At 38.7% G+C, this 22,884-nt stretch overlaps 1 long non-coding RNA gene across 1 annotated transcript; it reads right to left on the bottom strand.

Moving 5' to 3' along the window:
• Positions 1-36: 36 nt before the first annotated feature.
• LOC140710650 (uncharacterized) lies at positions 37-2,979 on the bottom strand. The gene is made up of 3 exons (XR_012091747.1): positions 2,893-2,979; positions 762-878; positions 37-491 (listed from the first exon to the last, which is right to left on the bottom strand). It is a non-coding gene; the product is annotated as an uncharacterized lncRNA (long non-coding RNA).
• Positions 2,980-22,884: the final 19,905 nt, after the last annotated feature.

Genomic DNA, 22,884 nt, shown 5'->3' with positions numbered 1-22,884 from the left:
CTGACCTATACCCTTTCATAGAGCCAAACTATTTCATCCTTCATACATAACTAGACTGTAGAAACTTTACAATTATCTTGATAGAAACACAGGTGAACTGTTTCTATATACTAAAGGTGTTATTGTGATAAATGTAAAAATGTTAAGTGTGCCACAAAATCCATAAGCCTGTTTTCCAATTCCTTATTTTCTGATATGCCAATAAGCTCAAAATAATTGAAAATGGTGCAGAACTCCTTGAACTTTGGAGAGGCTCTATCTACATCCCTAGACCTGACCGTGTCTCAGGTTCTGTTATTACAGCTTAAATTTCCAGGACATTCCCACTTCTGCATCACTTCAAACTCAGAAACAGTAAAAGCAAACTCCACTGAGATGAATTCATCTTCCCCTGACTGTGTAGGGACATTAGGTGACTACCTGTCGTCCTACTGTCTTAGGGTCCAATACCTGGCGAAGGTATCACAGTGTGACACTTTGCAATTTTCCAGCTGCAAGGGAAGAAGAAGAGGGGAGAGATGTAAATGAGAGCCAGGGCCAGAATCCCTGTTTGGTGGCACGACCCATGGCCTCTGCTGTCTGTGATTTCTCACACTCCCCAGGGCAGGGAGCACAAGTTGCAATGTCAAAGAGAACGCCAGGAGCAGGGCGGACAGCCAGGCACCTGAGCCTCTGCTGGCAGCATGGAGAGACTCAGGGAAGTGGCTTCTGGGGAAGGGGAGGTGTCAAGGATGCATGCTGGTTTCCCATCTGACACTTACCTGCAGCGCCATCTGGAACACCTACTCAGAGCCGGGAAGTCCTGTGGCCTCTGGGGGAAATGGGAGCCGGAGCCCTTCACTGCAACCCCATAGATCCTGAGTTCACAGATATCTGGTCTGAAAGAGCAGCAGCAACTGCCAGTTATACAATCCCACCAGGATAAAGACACCCTTCCAGAACCCTCTCCCAGGCTGTGATCTCCAGTGACTGTTTAGGAGGCCTCCTCTACAGCTGCCCCCTTCCACCTGATTGAATGCATCCCTTCCCACACAGGCACTCACATCAACACCGGTACACACACACACACACACACACACACACACACACACACACACCATGTAATGTTCCTACAACTTTAAACCTGAGTCTCACAAGATTGTAAGGCCCCTTTTGGTGCAAAGTACACCCTCATAAAAGGCAAAAATGGTAACAAATAATTATTCAAATGATGATCATCACTGTAAGAAAAATACAATTGGTACCCTGACAAGAGATGAGACATGAGAGGCATCAGTGAGTCCCATAAGACCATGAGATGATCCCCTAAACTGCAGGCAACCACTTCTCTCATTATCCACGTGGTAGCAACAGAGTGGACCAGGACCCTGATGCCCTTGACCAACCCCTCTGGTCACTAAGTGTGTTCCTTATCTGTCTGCTCTACCTGTCTTGCTGGTCTCCATGTTAGAAGCAGGTTATTATAACCCATGAGGGAACCCTGCTGGGTCCCCATACCATTGAATGTCCATGAACCACCTACTAGGCTGCCACATGAGAAGAGAAGAAACTTCTGTTGGTTCAAGCCACTCTATTTCAAGGTCCCTCTGTTACAGAAACAAAGCCTGCATCTAATTAATACAGTTGATCTGCACACATTTTTATGTTACATCTTGAAAATGGGGCATTGTTATCCCATTCTACACATAAGGAAGCTGAAGTTCAAAACGTTAACTTACCTTCTTAAATCACATAACTAATGAAATAGTCCAAATTTAAATACGTTTTAGGGGCAAGACTGCATTTGGGAATTTTGCTTAAGCAATTGCATATTTGCTCTTAACAATCACAAATGAATATTTTCCAATTGTTACTGAAAACCACTTTTGTTTCTGGAAAATATAGAGAAAAGGAGCCTGCATTCAGTGACCATCAAGTTTCCTAACTGCCATAAGATTAGAAAATTGTTTAGCAAGCGGAATATTGCTAGTGAAATAAAAGTGAGTCGTTTCTTGTGTTTAAAGAGGCTTGTAGCGTATCTTAAAATAATTGGTGTTATCTTTAAAAGTGAGTTATTGCAGCATCAGAGCTGAGGATCACAGAGAAGCACAATGCTGACGGCCTTGTCTGGTAAATAAACTATTCATGTAGGAACTTTTTTTTAACTCCATGACTACATTTTTGTATTCTCTAAGACTAAATTATTTTCTTCCCATAGATTTCCTGAATACAGAATCCCTGTAAAATTCGTCTTTTTACCTACAAAGCTGCTCACACAGTTCTGAGCATGGAATAGATGCTTAAAATGTTCTTATTCACTTAAAGTATACAATATTCCAGTGATAGTTCTAGCCTCTGAGAGTTAAAGGCACTTGCATGACATTTTACAGTTTACAAGTCACTTTTATAAATGATATTTGAGGTACAATTACTATTATTATCTTCTACGTAAGACAGAAGCTAGAGCTGAGAAAACTGTAACGGGTTTCCGAAGATGTCACGGATTTTCAATGCCCTGTCTCGATAAGCTCTGTGTTCATCTTTTCACACCCGATCCTATGATCGTGTTTGGATGCCATGGTAGACGTTACAGAATGAACGGATGCATCAATCAATCAGTCAGTCAGTCAACGAAACCATCAGAAAATGAGCAGTAAAATCATGTTGTAAAGCAACCAGCTAATTGGTGATCACTGCCAAGGTTATTATTTATGTGTTCTTAATTATTTTTTTCAGACAAGAATAAGGCAGATGAAAACCATAAGCAAAAACACAGCAAACAGAAAAGAGATTCCACCAAAAGCAATCATCACGAAAATGTCTCCAGCGAGATTCCCATTGTTGTGAAGGGACATGTAAGTATATTTGCACTCAAACAGCTTCAGAAGTGCTTGCCTGATGAAAAGGACTCACCAAGAGCTGAAGAGTTTGGCATCACAGTCCAAGTGGTTCCTTGTTGGCAATGGCCATTGTCATCATAAGGCTGGATTTAACTTCAGAAGTACTGCATGCCATCTGGCTCCAAAGAGCAAATCTATTTTTATAATATCAAATTTGCAATAAGGGAAAACTACAAACATGCTCAGAGTTGGATGAGCTTCCATTTTTAACACAACTGACTCTCCCCAGTCTTCCTGGGGCCCCAAGCTGGGTGGGCTCTTTCCCTCTGCTCCAGGCCTTATCTGTGTTAGGTTGTATGATTAGGATCCTAAAGTCACCGAACAAACAGGGTAGGATTCTCCATAACAGACCTTTTGTTCATATACATTTCACTGGCTTTCGTTGGAGAAGTCAGAGAATGGCTATCATCTCCACACTAATAATATCCTTCAGTAAATGATAAAGTCAAGTCCAAAGTAAACTGAGAAGCTTTATCAGCATGTCAAAGCTATCCCCTTACAGCTCTGTACTTGCCAACTGTGCATCCTTTTCCTAGACAAAGACTTGATGCACATTAAAAGGCACTTACCAGAGTGGGTGTTTGTTTGCCAAAGGAGAGCAGGCTGCCCTCTGATTCCAGGCACCCCGGTCGTCACTCTCATCAGAGGAAGGGAGGTATACTTTACAGCTAGACTCCTTCCTTGATGATCTCTTGAATCAAGTCAGGGGGAGATTCAGAGCTTCCTGCCAAGTTATTCCTTCTCTTTCTCCTTGTTAATATTAAATGATGGACTTCTCAGAGGGACAGTGTATTTCTCACTGTGAATAGAGAGAACGCTGTGGTCGACCAGTTACTCTTCCACCCTGTTGTCAGAGAAGATGCGTCAAAAGGGATTTACACACCCAGTTAATTCTAACAGATGGCCCTTCCCCTGTATTCTGAGAGAAGTTGAAAATCAATCCACATTTATCTCCAATTCCAAATTAGGCAAATTAGCACACTGGCCTTGATTTTTGGTAAGCAGATTTAGCAAAATGGACACAGTGAAAAAGATGAAAGATGCAAAAAATTCAGAAAGGCCCCATCTCACTTAAAATGCGGTGCCTCTGCCCACACTTTTGAGACACAAATGATGCTTATCTGTAAAACAGTGAAAACACTGATCATTTTTTTCTTTCCTTTCGTGTGTGTGTGTGTGTGTGTGTGTGTGTGTGTGAGATTTATCACCCTGTGTCCGGAAACGGTGGCTGTATACATGCATATGCTTGTATAATTTGCGCATATGAATATGTAAATACGCAGGATATATTGCGCATACATCACACATCCAAATAGCATGTGGGTCTGTGTAGCCAATAACAGGAACAATGGGATGCTGCCTACACTAGGAAACAACAATATGTTGCAGGTTTTCTTGGCTTTTTTGCAACTGTGGACAAATATTCCCCCAGGAGTGGATGGCTCAGGGAAGGTGCGACGGGATATGAAGTCTTTCGTCATAAAATCCCCAACTAAAAATCCTGTCAAAATTGATAGGGACTGAAGTGTATATAACACTGTTTGCTGTGTTGGTTTCATTTTAAACACAGCATGCTTCCGAATGATCTGTCATTACCATCAGACCTGAAGAAAAGAAAAGCATCTGAGAGAAACCTCTCATTGCCACCTATAGGCTACAGAAGGAAGGTCCAAGTGACAGCTGCAAGGCTCTGTGAAGCAGCAGGAGGAGATGTTCTGGAGGTCACCAGTTCAGTCACATTTCCACCACCTTCTTCGTTCTTTCAAAAAGCATTTCTTGTGCCGGAATTGGGCTAGATGTTGAGAAGAATGCAAAGGTGAAGAAGAAACATATTCTTCATCTTTGGGAGAACATGTTCTGAGGATTGGAGTGAGACCACTGCAGAGCCAAGCACTTCGATAGATGCTCAGGACAAAGGGGTCGTCCTGGAAGAGGTGATATTTGAGCCCTGATATGCACTTTCAAGGGCCAGCAGAAGTTTCCCAGGTAGAAGAGAGGAAATGCTTTCCAGGTCAAGAGAAATGGCATAAACAAAGTGGCATCAGCATAGAAAATATGCAGCGTGTTATAGGAAATACAAGAAGTTCTATGTGCAACTGGAAACTTGCCTTCACTACACGTCCAGGGAACAGGGTAGCCTGAGAAGGAAAATCAGACTGTGAAAGGAAGAAAGCCAGACTTCGAAAGGCCTCAAGTGCCATGCTATGGTATTTGGAGTTTATCCTACAGTCAAGACCCCCTCCTCTTCTGAGCCTACATTATCACTTGGTTATGAGACTAATGCTGACCCACTTGAGCTACATACAGAATCATCAGTAGCCTGACCAACAAAGCAAGAGTCAACAGATCGAAAGAGACAACAGTATGTAATCAGGGTTCAAACTGCCCCCATGCTCCAAATCATTAGTTTCTATAAAAGTAAATTCTATACCATTCTGAAACTTATTCTGTCAGCATTTGCTTCTCTTAAATGGTTTGCAGAGTGAGAACCTTTATTATCCCACCACTATAACCACCATATTTTGGGGTGTCTAACTCACTTTTTCCTTCCTCGAGAACTTTCCCTCATCCAAGGAAAGGCCCCTCAATGGCCAAGTGTGAGTGTTACGATCCTGCATCCCTGGACACAGGATGTGACATTATCTGACCAACCCCTCATCCAAGTTGGCCAGTCGGCTTCTCTTTTACATGAACTTCTTTACATTAACAGAGAGTATTGGGAGCTGGGTCAACTGATGGTGTGTCTCCAGAGGGAAGGCTGAAAATCAACCGCTCTTTGAGTTCAATTGGTTCAATCCTTCCATGACACTTTCAGTATCTTTCCAATGAATATCCCTTTTTTTTTTTTTTTTTTTGCTTAAACTAGCTCAAGTTCTTTTCTGTTGATTGCAAACCAAAGACATAACTAACGCAGTTTGTTTTATTTTTGCAGTTTATTACTGTTAATTAATAAAAATCTTTTCAGTGATTTTCCCTTGAGAAATAACGATGCATTCCCAAGAAAAATCTCCCATTTATTTTCAGAGTAATAGCATGAGAGGCCAGAAAACATCCAGCCCAAAATTTGATTCTAAGTTCCCTGAGGAAAATGACATTTTGCATGTTTTCGGTATCACACCTGAGCAGCAACTAACTAGCTATTTCGGTATCACACCTGAGCAGCAACTAACTAGCTATTTCCATCAATCAACCACTCATAAAATAAAAGACATCATTTTTTATGAAAATTTTGGCCCGGCGCGGTGGATCACACCTGTAATCCCAATACTTCCGGAGGCTGAGGCAGGCAGATCAGGAGGTCAGGAGATCAAGACCATCCTGGATAACATGGTGAAACCCTGTCTCTACTAAAAATACAAAAAAAAAAAAAAAGAAAAAGAAAAATTAGCCGGGCGTGGTGGCGGATGCCTGTAGTCCCAGTTAAGGCAGGAGAATGGCGTGAACCCGGAAGGCAGAGCTTGCAGTGAGCCGAGATCGTGCCACTGCACTCCAGCCTGGGCGACAGAGCGAGACTCCGTCTCAAAAAAAAAAAAAAAAAGAAAAAGAAAAAAAGAAAATTTTAAGACCCAGTAACCTACCAGAAGGAAGATCCTAATACCAAATTCTAAGAATAAGAGAGGTGTGTCCATTTCTATGTTTATGTCCACTTGTGTAGAGCTGGCTTTATCTGGCTCATCAGCATGTGTAAGAATGGCCACTAGCATTTTGCGTCTACCTAACACCTTAAAGAAAATGCTAAGCAGCCTGTTTAACATTGCCAACATCTTCATAAATGAGCCTGTCATTTGAGCTGAGTTTTATCCGGAGAAGACATTCAGGAACTCTCACTGTGGCTCAGTATTCCAAATGAAAAGCTTTGCCCATCATTATGAACTCCCTCTGCCCTCCTAGCTTCCCTCTTCCTGAGCCACCATCTGGGTAGAGATGCGTTAGAGCATTGCCAAAAACTGCTTCTTCCAACAATAGGTGTCACTATGTGACAGCATCCATAGATTAAGCTGTTACTTCAGGGTGGTGACAGGGCCAGAATAAAGGGTCCTAAAGACTTTAGATTTAGTAGCGCTTGAGATGTGGTGGTTGAGCTGTGTATGGTTTATATTCTAACCAAACTGATTCACATGCGCCCTAATCTCTGCTGTCTAATGAGCCACTGTGATTGGAGAGAAGCAACAGTGAACATCTTGCCAGTGTCCTGGCAGTGCCTGAGATAAAGAGCTTGGAAAGGCTTTTACTAAAAGGCAGCTGTGAAACAGTTCAAGTCAAAATGCAAGTTTCAACTCAATATTCTCACCAAGGAACAAAATATAAACAGCTATCACCCATTATAACGATTAATTCTCCCATCTCATTGTTGAAAGGGTTTCAGTTCTGAATCTCCCTCTCCCCATCAGATAGAGTATGAGATATGTTGAGAGGAGATTGTTAAAGCCTAGACTGTAGAATTTTATCTGGTCATCTGAGTCACTCAAAAAGCCCCAAGCGCTCTTCTTTTACATGTATTATAATAAAACAAATTATTCTGGTGTCACAGACCTTGAATACCTACTAACCTTGATAAGCACTTACATCTAAACAAAAAGAGAATCAATTTGCATTTTCCTTTCTGCTGGCTAACATAATGCTTCATTTTACAGTTGCCATTAAGGGTTATTGCTATCTTTACATACCACATTAGGCAGTTTGTGTCCATTGTTCATGCATAGTTCCATCAGAATGTTTCAGGTTGAAGGCATTTTCACAATGATGCTGCTTTTGTCCTGCCCCAATGCTATTATCTTGACTGTGTTTATCCCAACAGGTCTCTTCAAGACCTGAAAACTGTCCTCTGTGAAAACATGTCAGTCATCACCTCCACTCACAACTGGAATTAACAGTGCTCAAGGTCTCAGGGTACGCGCGCCCACACACACACACACACACACACACACACACACACGGTTGGCTTACCTGGGTGGCCAGATATGTAAAGTTGCAAAGCTTCTTGAATTGCCCTTAATGAATTAAAACCTGCATAGGCAGAAGAAATCTCTTGAACAAACCATAGATTTCCAAACCATCTCACCAGGCTGACAAAAGCTTCAAACCGTGCCAAGCTCACCCTTTGAATTAGCATTTTCTCTGGTGATCTATGGCCTCTTAATTTTCTGGGGCAGAGGAAGCAGACCGCAGGCATTCATTAAGCAAGCATCTATGTATGGGAATAAATGGGAAGCATATTCCTTCTGAAAACCACAAATACTTGAGTTAGAACAATTGAGAAATGGTCAGTGGCAGGTAGAATAACACAATTATTATAGATATAACCTTTTGGGAGGTAAAGACAGAAAGTCTTAACCTAGAAAGAAAGATTCACTCGATGAAAAAGAATGACCAGCCAAGACCCATTTCACAATGTAAAGGCATAGAAGGAGTGGTTGCAGAACACCATTCCAACATTGACAAATAGCTTGGTCAGAGATCAAAAATGAAAGCGTAAAATATTGATATTTTAAAATTGAGTTTTCGTAATAAAAAACGCAAAAGACTCATTTTCTCTAGGTATATTTGGCAACCACATTTCAATGTATATTCAGCTATTTTTTATTCTGTATTAGTTCTGTATTGTTTTTATGCCTCATTCCATTTTAAATCAATAAAAAATGTCGAATATTTTTACATCTGTGAAAAGACAGAATCTGGAATGCTGAATACTTAATCTCTTTGTTACTGATTAGTCATATTGTTTCATGAAGGGACTAGATTCTAAGATCCTACTGGATAGGTAAAGCGTCTTTAAATTTAGTCCAGGGCCTTGTGTGAAGTAGTTAATGATGATGGAGAAGATGCTGTAAATAAAAATAGATAAACACTGGCATAACTATTGATCCTCGGAATATAGGGGCATCCTCCAAAGAGCTTAAAATATAATAACACTTTACTCAGAAACTATAGGCAGATACTTTATGCACAGCCCAATGAAAGAGAAGAAAATACCTACTTATAAAACACAGAAGTGTGGACTCTCAGGCAGTATCTACAGTAAGTCCTGGAAAAGAAAACGTGAATGAGGTCTGGCACCTGTGTTTTTGTTTTTGTTTTTGGAGCCAGGGCCTCACTCTGTTGCCCAGGCTGGAGTGCAGTGGCCACCATCTTGGCTCACTGCAACCTCCACCTCCTCAGCCTCCAAAGTACAAAGTACTAGGATTACACGCGTGAGCCACTGCGCCGGCGCACCTGTTCCATAGAATTTTACAACCTGGGATGGAATTGACAAGAAAGCAGTGAAAACACATAATACGGTAAGTGCTCAATTTCCCTGTACAAGATTGAAAATCATTTCAATATCACTGTCTTGTTAATCTTTTTGATTTTCTTATAAAACTGGTGCTATTTATCATCTTAGTCCACAATGGGACATTTTGGGACTGGGAGGTTGCATGAGAGTTAAGCAGGAAGTCTACGCATGGAAATCCAGTTCCCTACTCACATAGCGCCTCACATGAGGGGAAACTGTGATTTTCTGCAGTGTCTCCCTAGCAGCGTAGACCTCATGGGTATTTCTAAGTTCCTTCCAAGAATGCAGGACCCAGGAAAGCCTACTTGATTTAACTGTGCTTGCTGCTTCACTTTTAAGCTCCAAACAACGTCACCAATGCTCATTAAAATATTGGAAGAATATGGCTTGACATGGTGGTTAACACCTCTAATCCCACCACTTTTGGAGGCCAAGGCAGGAGGCACACTTGAGGCCAGGAGTTGGAAACCAGCCTGGCCGACATGGCAAAACCCCATCTCTACTAAAAGTACAATAATTAGCCAGATATGGTGGCACACACTTGTAGTCCCAGCTACTGGGGAGGCTGAGACATACCAGTTGCTTGAACCTGGGAGGCAGAAGTTGTGGTGAACTGAGATCATGCCCGTACGCTCCAGCCTGGGCAACAGAATAAGATTCTGTCTCAAAATAAATAAATAAATACATTTAATTAAGTTAAATAAATAAAAGACTGTAAGAATATTTACAGAATTCCATAAATAGCAATGCAAAGAATCTGAAGACCAAGCCATTGTCATTGAGAATTTCTCCACTTCCGTAGTGTGCCCTCTCATTACAATGCCAAATTAAAGTTTCCTAAAGAAGATGGGGAAACATTTATTTTGGTAAAATGGGAGTGATTTTTTTTTTTTTTTCAGAAATAAAAATACTCTTATGATGATTGGTAGCTCCACCTAAAGGATTTTAAAGCAAAATTTAAAACAAAAAATTGTTTAGGGACGAATATTTGTATTACCCAAAGATTTTTCTTTTCACAAAAGAGTTCCCTACAGAATTCTTTTAAGTGGTGAACTCCCCTGGTGCCTTTAAACGGTTGTTTACAGATCATTAACTACTCACAAAAAGGCTGGTGCAGAAAACCTGCCAAAGTATGAGAATCTCCCATTGAGGAACCAAAATTTAAGAGAATGCTTGAGAGACAGAATTCAGTTTGGCAGAAATAAATTTTCATAATGAATTTTGGAACGCAAAATTGCGTGCAAGTCAACTTTATATAGAATTTCTTCCTTGCAGGCAAACAGAACCCAGATTTTAAGAACATTACTTTTAATGTTGAAATATGTGGGCATTATATGCAAATATTAAAATTTGCCAAACCATCACTCAAGTGTTGGTATTTAGGTAGTTTCCAGGTTTTTAAAATTTCAATAAATAACACTATTGTTAACATCCTAATTCACAAAGTTATGTCCACATTTCTGCTTGATTCCTTAGCAGTGCTTGCTTATAAGAGTACAATGGAGGGATAAAATGCACAGAATATTTTAATGTTTTTGATACAAATTAATCAAATGCTTTTTAGACAAGAGTTTCCAAGATAAGTTTTCTTAACCACACTGACATATTACTGAGTCTTCACCAGAGGTAACTGAACATTTTGAAAATGGCTCTTAAGAGTTTTAGTTGAAAACATTACATTCTGTTGCTTATTTTAAAATAGTTTGATTACAAATAAAGTTGAACACATTTATTACCTTAATTATTGCTTTGTATTTCCTCCTCTAAACTAACTGGTTTTACCCTTGCCCTCCATCTGGGATTCTCAGAACTTTTCTTGTTGATTTATATGACTTCTTCACATATTAAGGATAATAATTTTCCTTTCATATCACTTATACATATTTTCTTCTACTTCGATGTTTGCATTTTAATTTTGTTAGTGAAATTTTTAACATGTGATTTTGATTTTTTTCATCAGTTTTGATTTAGAAAGCCTTTTTCCCAGAAATTACACCAAGAAGTCATCTATGCTGTTTTCTGTTGTTTATTTTTATAATTTTTTAAGTGCCTTTACCAGCTGGATAAGGCCACTCTCATGATCTTTCTAAAGCCGTTTTCTCCTTCATTGTGTAGATATTATAACTATTTTGCCGAGTTCTGAGCATTCTATAAAATGACATTTGAAAGCTCTTTGTCCTTAGAAGGTGGTAAAAATAAAAGTCAATAATATTTGTGATGAAAGCTGACAGAATCTGGCATGCCAAAAAAAAATTCTAACATATCTTGACAAAGCAAAGCAAAACAAAGTGCATCTTTAGCAGCTTTGAAAAACACAGAGGTCAATATGCTTTGGCTGAATGTAAAATAACTAAATTTTATATGAGCTTTGCAATAAACTTTATGATGACCTTTATCCTTTAGTTTTTATTCTCTTTTTTTTTTTTTTTTTCAAAAGTCTCCCTGATTAATGTGGAATAACAGGTTGTTTTGTCCTAGACATAAACTGATTTTCCTGAACAATTTGCACTTCTGATCTTGGGAAAAGGTTTTCTGCCCCACAATCCACCACCCCCATTCCCCTCTCACTGCCAAGTTTAATATGACTTAGACTGTCTTCTCATATCCCCAGATCCTATATGAATCATTTTCAGCACTGAGTTCTGATCATTATATACAAGGTCACTTTTTAATTAGAACAATATAGTAAAACATATGCTCAGAAGATAAATGAGGTACAAAGCTAGCTGTGCTACAGTGAACCCTTTTATTGGAAAGCCCTTAAAAATAATAAGCGTCATGTATAGTCCAGGGGCCCTTGCAACATATTTCAGTACCGCAAAGTGCCTGCCATAGTGAATGAATACCCTGTTATAGTGAACAATCATTTGGCAGCATAGGTTATTTTAATGGACACATCACTTTAAACGAAGCCTTCGCCATCTGTTCTGCCCTCTAATTACAGATGCAAAAAGAACATAATTCACAATTGCATCATAAAAAAGTAAGATATAAGTGATTTAAATGCATGTGTATCTTCTTTATTCAATGCAGCATGCAGCTGTTATGTTGTTTTCATGTTTCAAACACAAATGAGGATAGAAATCGCTCTTCTCTGATAGAGTGAATTTCCTGTCACAGGAATTTTGGGATGTAAATAAATGTAAAAGCGTGTGCTCTCATAGCACCTTCACATCAAACGAGAGGCAAAGCTACTCCGTAATGCACTCTGTGATCTGCTACCGCCTATCATGAAGTGTAAGTTTGTGTTGAAACCTAATCTTCAGCTGATTTTTTCTTAGGCTTCAGCATTTCAAGAACTGCTCAGATAAGTGTTCTTTCCTAATTAACCAAATCACGTAGATGGATATGTTATGACAAAGAGATCCTCTTTCAGAATAAGGTGAGTACACTGGTCACTCCAGTATCAAAAAGGTCCACACTTGGCATGAGCCCATGTATTTCCTATATGAATCCTTCTGAATTCTCAAGACTAACTCCTTGAAAAGAATAAGCAAAAAGGTGGAACTCTTTACTTTCCTTCTAATGTCTCAAATATATTTTGATTCCTTTGCGAATTTATAATTTAAGGATTACTCATTTGGAAGAAAATATTTTAACATGCGAGCTGCAAGGTGAACTTAACTCCTCAAGGAAATCTGTAAAACTTTCACTGTTATTTGGTACTGATACAATCTTAATGTTTGTATACATTATATACACATAATTTTACCTCTTAAAGAAAAAGTTTGTTAAATTCATTCTATATATGCTCAGTTGCCTTTCAAACAAGGAAGTTAGATTGTAAAATAACATGTTAATAAAGTAAAATATTTACTTCTTTGAACTTACCGCTTGGGCATGGTGCTAAAAGAAAAGAATTAATTGGTGAAGAACACAAACAAATAGCTTTAAAAGCCATGCAGATCATTTAAAATTCTATGCTGTAACCCTGTGAGTGATAAGAAAATATTGCCCTGCAAAAGTTCTTCTCTGAGCTTCACTATATTCTTGATAAAAATGATTTATACTTCGCATAGTCATTGCTAATAAACAGGTGCTTTGAAGTATTTGTTGAGTAGTTTAAAAATTCATACTCCCCATCAACCCAATTTGCATTTCTAATTTGCCTACTAACTATTCTATTTTCACAGATTAATCAGAACTAAACAATAGTAGGAATAGTCTAAATATCAAAATTGTAATTATTACATTCAAAGTGTGTAAATTTATAAGACTGTATATTATATATGTATGCATTATAGCAAACATATAAACTTGTAAATGCGTGCATTAACATATATATGTATACACACAATAGAGATGATGTTCAGCAAATAATAACTTATCCAGATTGACTATTCTCTTGTAGCAATGCTTCCTATGCCTGTGCAGACCGATTGTTAAATATTTGCATGTTCCCTGTATATACCATTTATGAAGAATTAAAATAGAAATAATTCTAACCAAGCTTCCCCTTGAGGGATTATAATAAAGTAATCTTTATATGGTCTTTCAAATTCTGAAGTTTCTATATTGAGTATTTACAATTTTTCAAATACTCAGAAAACTACATATTTTAAAACCCAAAACAGAAACAAATTTGAGTGTTAAGGTACACAAATTCATTTTCAAACCTACTGCTGAGTTTGTGCTTTTATGAGACTTAGTTCTAGTTGACGTAGACCTTATTTACGATTTCCTTTGGTCACACATTGATTAAAATCAGAAAAAACAATGAATTTATTATATCTATAATTCTTAAAACAGCTTGGTGATAACTATTATTTATAAAGATCACCACCATATCTAAGAAAAAAAAATACACAGTCAGAAATTCTCATCAAAGTCACCTGAACACTGCTTCAGGTTTCAATGGCACTGTCATTTAAGGAAGTACTTTAAGAAAGAGGGACACTTTTCTATTCCAGGGATCCCAAACCTCAGCCAGCAGCAATAGGAGAGTAGTAAGGATAATGAATTAAAAATAACATGTATTTAATCATTTTAAACTTTATTTTGAGTTTATATTTCTTCCACCTTTGTCTGATTTTGAATTAAAAGTAAAGGGTGAACTAGGTAGACTCACGTTGCCTCTCTTCCAACGATTTTTATTTTACTTTTGTGAAAACTTCATTTTAAATCTCTTTTATATTTAAATTTTATTTTATTATAGGCAATAAAAGTTACTGAAAAGAATATGCATTACAGGAAAGTTGAACTGAAAGAACCACCTGCTTAGTGATTGCAACTGCACCCAAAACTCTACATTATGTTTACTTCAGGAGAATTCAGGAAGAAAACTACTAAATCAATATTTTTGAACATGCAACTTTCAGGATGGGAATATCTCAACAGGTATTATTAAAATTATAATGGTTCTCGTCATATAAATATGTGTTATTTACCCTTGGAAAGAACAAATGGATCACTAGCAAAATATGTTTTATCCTAAATTTGTTTTTCATTTAAATCACAAATAACTTCTATTTCCATAACAATTAATTATATTTCATTTAAAGAACAAAATTATTTGTGAAAAAAGTCACTGATCAATCATAAATTCAATTTTAGTTCACATATTTCACAGCTATTACTTGTTAGTAACTTCCAAGTAACCTTTAAAATTGCTGTATTTATTGAATGGAATGTAAATGGAATTCACTTTTGATCAAGGATGCTAAGTGAAGGCCACATAGGAAGTGACTGGAGGTGTGTCCATGGAATCGTAGATAATTTTTCCAGGAAGAGGACCCTGCATTCTCCCCCTAGAAGAATGTCGTATATGATACATGAGAAGTGATGACACTAGTTGTGTATTAATAAAATACATCTGTCTTTGCTCTGGGAAGATTAGGTAATTCTGTTATTATAAATCCTCCCAAGACCACACAACCAAGTGCAGTATTGATATTAGTACTGAAACTAAGGTCATCATTTTGGTCACTGATATCCAATGGCATTTAAAGATGTATGGACATAAGTGATGACGATAATGATGGTGATGATGACAGCAATGATGATGATAGTGAATATGGTGATGGTGATATTTAACACCTATATAACATTACTGTGTGGTGGACTCTGTTCCAATTGCTTTACTTTTTTAGATTATTTCATTTAATCCTCTCAACAACCCTGTGAGAAAGTCACTTGACACATTAGAAAGGACACACTACCAGGATGAGAAACTCTAGAGAATAGAAATAGTTCTGTGAAAATCACTTACAGCTCACATCAGCTCACCTATAACACCCCTAATGCTTTCCATTGTAAATCAAACTCTCCTTAGCAAATACTTTTGTATAGGATAAGTAGGGAAAAACAGGTCCAAAAATGTTTCTTAATAAATTAAAACTCCAAAAATAATATTATTATAATTATATTGACATGTACATAGTGTATTGATAAGCATCCTAACTCCCAACAATCAAAGTAGCAGGCTAACTCAAAGTATATACCTAGAACTGTAACAGCAACAACAAAAACTGGAATACGGCACCTTTGTGCTCAAAATTACAAGACAGAGTTAATTTTCAATCAACATGCACTTACTATATGAAAAGCACTGGATTAGATGCTGTGGAGCAGAAAAAAGAATTAATACACATGCTCAAGGAGCTTACCATCCAGTTAGAAGCAAAACCTGAACTTACAGAACTATAATAATGTAAGACTAAACAATGTAGCATTTCTCATTAACTAAGTGGAAAATACTCACTTTCCTTTACTTTTATCACCTCTTTTACAGCCCTTTTCCCAACTGGATGGCAGTCATCCTTCTGCTGGGCTTTCATAATTCTTTGGAGCTCCTTTAAAATATGTGCTCCTTGCACTGAACCCGCCTGAATCTGTTTTCACATCTGTGAAATGGGATACTGAGGACCAAACCCCACTGAGTAATTGTACAATTAAATGGGTCAATGACAATAAAAGGCTTAGGATATGTTCTGGCACATGAGAGGTACTCAATCAATGATAACCAGTGTCAATATTATTATGATGATGATTATGATTACCTATCTCTATACCTAATTTTCTGACCAGATTTGTCATCTTCATGTAATTTTGTTCATAATTCTAAGAGCTCCTAGAAGACTACATTGAATATTGTATCTGTTTTCTCAAATGAAAACAGTGAAGCATATGGTAAATCTTCATGGTACAATTAGGATTTGGAGGAAAAGTGTTCACTGGGCTCATAGAAGGGTCAAAGTAAGCTTGCTGAAGAATGTCAGGTGCAATGAATGAGGGAATAGAAAGTATCTCGGTCTGGGCGAAAAAGAAAAACGAGGCATAAACCATGGAAGCATAAGGAGAAGAGAGACAGTTGCAGCAGGAATGATATTGGGTAAGTGATGAAAAAGGGAACTCAGGAGGTTATTGCAGTAGTTTAGGCACAAAAAATCTGAGAACTTTTATTAAATGGGGCAACAGAAATAGAAAGGATAGAATCAGGTCATAGATGGAAGAAAGAGTCAATGGGATTGAATCACTGTTAACACATAGGAAGCAAGAGAGAGAAGACAAAATTCAGAAGCAAGGTTCAATTTCTGAGTTTAGACAACAAAGCCAATGAGAATAATACATATTGGAAATGAAACAGAAAGCAGAGCCCTCCCCCATCTCACTTTTGTTTCTAACCAGTGACAGGAATTGAGTTTCAGATATGTTAAGTCTGAGGTTTGCAGGATGTCAAAGTAGACATGTTTACTCAGTCATTATCATATGAGGTTGGATAAGTGAGGAAAAAACAAAGCTAGAGATCGAGAAACAACAACTAGCTCCCTAATTCAACTGATCCTTGTCTAATTAAATTGGCATCAAGGTGCACAGGTAATCATAAGCCTTTAGCAGAAGTCTTTTGGTGCTAGCATCAGTGAAGAGAGGAACAAAACCAATCCAGTCACTATTTTTCTGATGGTGCACCTACACCCTTGGTTCTACTTGGTTTCTCTGCACAGAGGGAGTTCTTCCATCTTTGGATCTAAAAACAATATCTTTTCATTTTATCTGCAGCAATAGTCTAGCTCTCAGAGACAAAGTCAGTGAGAAACAAAGGAAGGCCCTGGCCACTCAATTCAGCTCCCGGTACAAAGACCAGCTTCACAGTGGTGTCCACAGCCCACATCAGCATTAATACAGATGGATTGAAATACCCATTTTACCTAAAATAAAGGCTTTATATCATGCAAGCAAAAATAGAGGTTTTTTTTTTTTTTTTTTTTTTTTTTTTTTTTTTTTTTTTTTCCCCCAGAAAGTAAGACCTTCAACAAGCCAGAACACCATTGTTTATTTTAAAGAATTTTTAAACTCTGATTCAGACTATGGACGCCAGGCCAATCGCTGAATCCCATGGGGGCATCTGCATGCTGAAATCTCTGCCTGGAAAGTTGGTTTTTAATGGTACTGTTACAAAACTAAGTGTACTCAAGTAGAACTACAAAAACTCCAAAGACATATTAATTCCAATTCCATGACACAGGCCTAAAGATAGAGTGGAGGAAGTGCTTGGTCATGCACACACATCAAATTCACTGGCCTTTCTAATACTTTAAATGAGATTATACTCTTTAACAACTGATTGTTTTCTTAACCACTTTGTCATTTGTTTTCCATGAGTACTTGCAATTCAGGTCACCATTAGAACTTAGGGAGTAAAACAGAAAGAAATTATCACTCAGATTTAAGTCTAGTTTGCCCATTTCACAGATAAAACTGAGGGTGGCGGGTGTTAAATGTTTGCCCAAGTTCAAGTAAAAGAGCATGAACTAGAACTGAGGTCTCCCCAGAACCCAAATCATGAATTTTCCCAACTGCCTTGTTACTTTTCAGGCAGAAGAGCTTAAAAGGAAAACATTGAGGGACCTTCTCAACTTTAGGTTCTGCAAGATAACCTGTGGTGGAGGGTTCTTCCTATGTGTTGAGTCAGAGCACAGGGAGTGAATGGGGTGGGGAAGAGAAAGAGAAGAAACAAATCCAATTACTTTGTGCTTGTGAGAAGAGCTACTCAGGAAGTTCCCCCTCTATTTTAGACATAGGTTGGCACTGAAAATCTGTGGAAGCATGTGCCCTCTGGGAAGCATCCAAAGACGCAGAAAAGCATAGCAAATTTTCTAGTAGCTCATGTCACAGCATCACATGCACACTCTTTTGAAGCACCCCTAACCTCTTCTCTTTCCTACACCTTCAAACTGGAGTTTCTGTCTGATCATATTCAGTTGTTTCTTCCTCTGCTACAAAGAAGCTCAGCACTTTCATGTCTCAGAGCTGCCAAATGACACTCTATGTACGATAGCCCAGAAGAGGGTGGAACTCAGGCCTTGAGAATAGGAAGGGGGCAGTTGACTAGGCAGAGGTAGATGGGCATAATTCGGTCCACACTGCTGTTTCCCCAGAAAACAGACCTGAGATATGGAGACAGGAGTGGCATTCTGAGATAACTAGTAGGTTTTTGGAACAATCAGGCTCTACTTAAGTATAAATAAACATAAGTATATCCTACACATAATGAATTCTGAAAGCAAAAGACAATTGTTAAAACTCACCTTCTTCAAATCATGAAGCATGTACCAATAGGTCAAAATTATTGCCACATAACCATTTAAAAGCAAGCCACGGTAAGTTCAAAATATAATACTCCAAGTTCATGAAGAGATGTATCTGCTATGTGTTGTATTCTCCTAAAAAGAAGGTTAAACTGATATGAATGCAAAGCTGGTCAGTACTTTCTCTACTTTCAAGAAATTTGGGCAGTGGCTCATGCCTATAATCCCAGCACTTTGGGAGGCCGATGTGGGTGGATCACGAGGTCAGGAGGAGACCATCTTGGCTAACACGGTGAAACCCCGTCTCTACCAAAAAAACAGAAAAAAATAGCTGGGCGTGGTGACGGGTGCCTGTAGTCCCAGCTACTCAGGAGGCTGAGGCAGGAGAATGGTGTGAACCCAGGAGGCGGAGTTTGTAGTGAGCCAAGTTCGTGCCACTGCACTCCAGCCTGGGCGACAGAGCGAGACTCTGTATCAAAAAAAAAAAAAAGTAATTTGTTTTCCCAAATTGCAACTATTCATTTTTCTCTGAAAAGATTCATAGAAAAAAAAATCCAATCTCAGCCATTTTCTCATCAAAGGAAATGTATCTAAATCTTAGCCTCAAGAAATGATTTCTAGAATGAGATTATACCACAGTTGTATAGAATGGAGTTTTTAAAATACCCTGGATCAGTAACTTTTTTTTCTTCTTTTTTTTTTTTTTTTTTTTTTTTTTTGAGAGAGAGTCTCACTCTGTCACCCAGTCTGGAGTGCAGCGGCACAATCTCAGCTCACTGCAAGTTGTGCCTCCAGGGTTCAAGCAGTTCTCCTGCCTCAGCCTCCCAAGAAGCTGGGATTACAGGCGCATGCCACCAAGCCCAGCTAATTTTTGTATTTTTAGTAGAGACAGGGTTTCACTATGTTGGCCAGGCTGGTCTTGAACTCCTGACCTCAGGTGATCCACCCACCTTGACCTCCCAAAGTGCTAAGATTACAGGCTTGAGCCACCGGGCCCGACCAGGATCAGTAATTTCTAAAGGATATGCTCAAATGACACAATGAGGTGCCCATAAGTAGAAGGGAGCTCTAAACTTGCCAGCTTGACAGGTGAATGAAAAAGAAAATTCAGCCAGTTGTTAAACCCAGCTAACGTGTGATTGATCTGAGTTCCACTGTTGGTGGTTAAATATAACTCCCTTCTGGCGTTTATGTCTCAGTTCTGACTTTGCTTCAGCCTGGCCATGAGGGGTCTATAAGTATTTGAGCCTCCACATTTCCCTCATTCTGCACCTAAAATACTTTTGGATTGCTCTTTAGAGTTTGAATGTTCTAAGCTCTTGGAGTCCACTTTGACTATGAAGAGCTCCGACTGGAGACAGATGCTCATGACTGGGGATGGCTCACACGTTATCTTCCAAATAGTCTCTCTAAAGGGAAAAAAGGCAGAATCACAGTGGCACTCTGCAGTCAGAGTAGTTAAGGGAGTTAAGGTGATGTTCAGGCAGGGTGAGCCTCTGCAGCCAATCTAACTTGGTCATAATCCATCAAGCCCCAATGATGAGTTCTGTGTTCAGTATTTCAAATTTTTCCTTCCCTGACACTGGAGGAAATAATACAAAACCTTGTCACCTATCCTGATGCCCAGCTAAATAAGAATAATTGTAACAACAATCAAATGCAGCAGACCACACACCTGATCAATTCCTCCCTTCAGCACATAGGACTCTTGAATTCTTGCATCTACTTTGGTGCTTGTTTTAAAGTCAGATTACCAAAAAGGTCTCAGGGAAGCATTTTACTTTCTGGCTTTGTGATAAACAGAAAGATACCACAGTGGTTTTTAAAACTCTTTTAAGTCATATACTTGTTCATGTTTTCAGCCTTCCTTCCTGTGTCCATATATTCCCCCTCTAGGGCCATTTCCAAAGAACTCGAGAAAACGAAAGAAACCACTGTGACCAAGCTGGAATGCATGCAAACCAAACCATCTCCCCAGAGAGGATGAGGAGCAGATCCCATGACTCTGCACTTGTCCTTCATCTACCCTTTTCCCTCAAGCCACATGGCCATTCCACACCCTCATCAGGATCCCAGCCCAGTCCACCCTTACTCCCCGACTAAAGGGAAGATACTTCTTTCTCCTGGGCCCATGATGTGGGGCCTGGGAGGAAATGTTGTCTTTTGGGAAATAGCAAAATTGTGTGACTACATTAAAGTCAACACTATTTATCTTCACCTCTTGTCCTGTGGGCTGACAAAGGGACACCACTGTTGGGCCCAACCCCCGTGCACAGCTGCAATAGAAAGAAGGCAGGGACTGGTACTTTCAAGTGTCAGACCTTTTGTGCTGACTACTAGTTTATGAGGCTGATGTCAAGCATTGCAGTCAATGAAGTCTTTGTCCTAGGTGTACAGGGCAGGACAGTGGAAAAACTGTCCTCTCTCATATCCCAGGCCCATCCATCTTCCCTTCACCCTGTTTCTCAACTTTTCTGTCTCTTGAGCTGACGGAGAGAGGATCCCTCCTGGGTTAATGTACTGGAAAATTGCTCTGCATGTATATGAGGAGGTTCCTTCCAAATGAAAGAAACAGAGAAAGAAAAAAAAAAAACTGGGAGGAAGAGTCGTTTTTCCCACTGAACTCGTTGGCCTTATGCTTGTGGGTCTGACCCTGATTAAGAAAATCTCAATGTCCTGCTAGGAGGTGTATTGTGAAGTCTGGCAGAACGCACTTCCGATTGAATTTTTTTTATTATTTATAATCACAAAGTGGTTTTGAACAGCTCCCATCACCCACCCCACCACCAACTACCCTGACCTCAAGTGTGCGCACGCGTGCACACACATGAACACACACATCCAAGACCTTGCCTTTGAAGAGACTCCACGCACTCACATCCAATTCACCTTGGAACAATCTATTCTCCTCCATGGAGCTGGTTTCCCCAAGGCAACTGCATATAAATAGCAAACAGATTGTTTTCATGCAGTTACATGGAAAGTTAGACTGCATGAAGTTTGTTATGCATGGAACCCAGAGGAGGCTGTGTTACGTGATACCACTCACTTGCTTATTTTTACTTTTTTTCTAGCTAAAAATAATAGCCTCTATTTTCTAAGCTGCTTCTCCCACTCCCAGGTTTTATTCCTCTATGGGAGACCTTAGGTTAAAACAAAAAGTCATGCTAGTGGTTAAGGCATCAAGTATCTATGCTTCTGAAATAAAAGCCGGCAGTGGCACCAAGAGATTTTATAAAACCCAGCTGAGTCCTTCCAGAAACTTCCAGGCAAAAATTATGGGAAATGGGAACACATAACCTGAGTAATTGTAACCAAAGCAAAATGTGTGTTTTAGAAGCCAGTAGACACACAAATGTTCTTCTGGGAAATAAAAAAAAAAAAAAAAAAAGTAGTGGGGGTTTGGGGACAAGTAAGGATGGTTAATGGGTAAGAAAAATAATAGAAAGGATGAATAAAACCTAGTATTTGACAGCATAAAAGGGTAACAACCGTCAATAATTGTACATGTTATAAGTTAAAGAGTATAATTGGATTGCTTGTAACACAAAGGGTAAGTGCTTGAGAGGATGATACCCTATTTTTCATGATGTGGTTATTATTTACTGCATTTCTACATTAAAGTATCTCATGTACCCCATAAATATACACACCAACTATGTACTCACAAAATAATTTTTTAAAAAAATAAAAAGAATTTAGCAGCTTAGTGCATTTTTTGTTGTTTCAGTCCCATTTTACAGTAATTACTTTATGCTTTCATTAATTATTAATTTGGCCAGAGACAATGGAAATAGGGCATTTTACATATCTAAAATGTATTTATTTTTATTTATAAACCTATTTATTTTCTTCTGTCTTTGGTGACATGAGAAAATAAAACCTAAGACTTTTAAAGGAGCATAAAGAGCATAAAAGTGACTCAAACAAAAAAGGTCAATAAAAGAGTGAAATCAATGTTCACAGCTCAACCCCCCCGGATGGTGAGTTCTGTCCTCATGTTGAGTTTAGGACATCACTGACTGAGGCAAAACACCACATAAAGTTATAACCTCCTGACGATGAATGATCAAATTGTCTCTCCTGTTAGGAAGTTTGTTACACAATTACAACTGACTTTTCATTCTGGTTGGTGATGTGGTAAATTGAGAAGTTTTTGTGAACTGACTCCATTCTACCACACAGCAGTTCCTGGGTTTCTTCT

The sequence above is a fragment of the Chlorocebus sabaeus genome, chromosome 29, assembly GCF_047675955.1.
Source record: "Chlorocebus sabaeus isolate Y175 chromosome 29, mChlSab1.0.hap1, whole genome shotgun sequence".
In the NCBI taxonomy this organism is placed as follows: domain Eukaryota; kingdom Metazoa; phylum Chordata; class Mammalia; order Primates; family Cercopithecidae; genus Chlorocebus; species Chlorocebus sabaeus.
The sequence above is the reverse complement of the archived record's forward strand: the minus strand, read 5'-3'. Positions and strand labels throughout refer to the sequence as shown.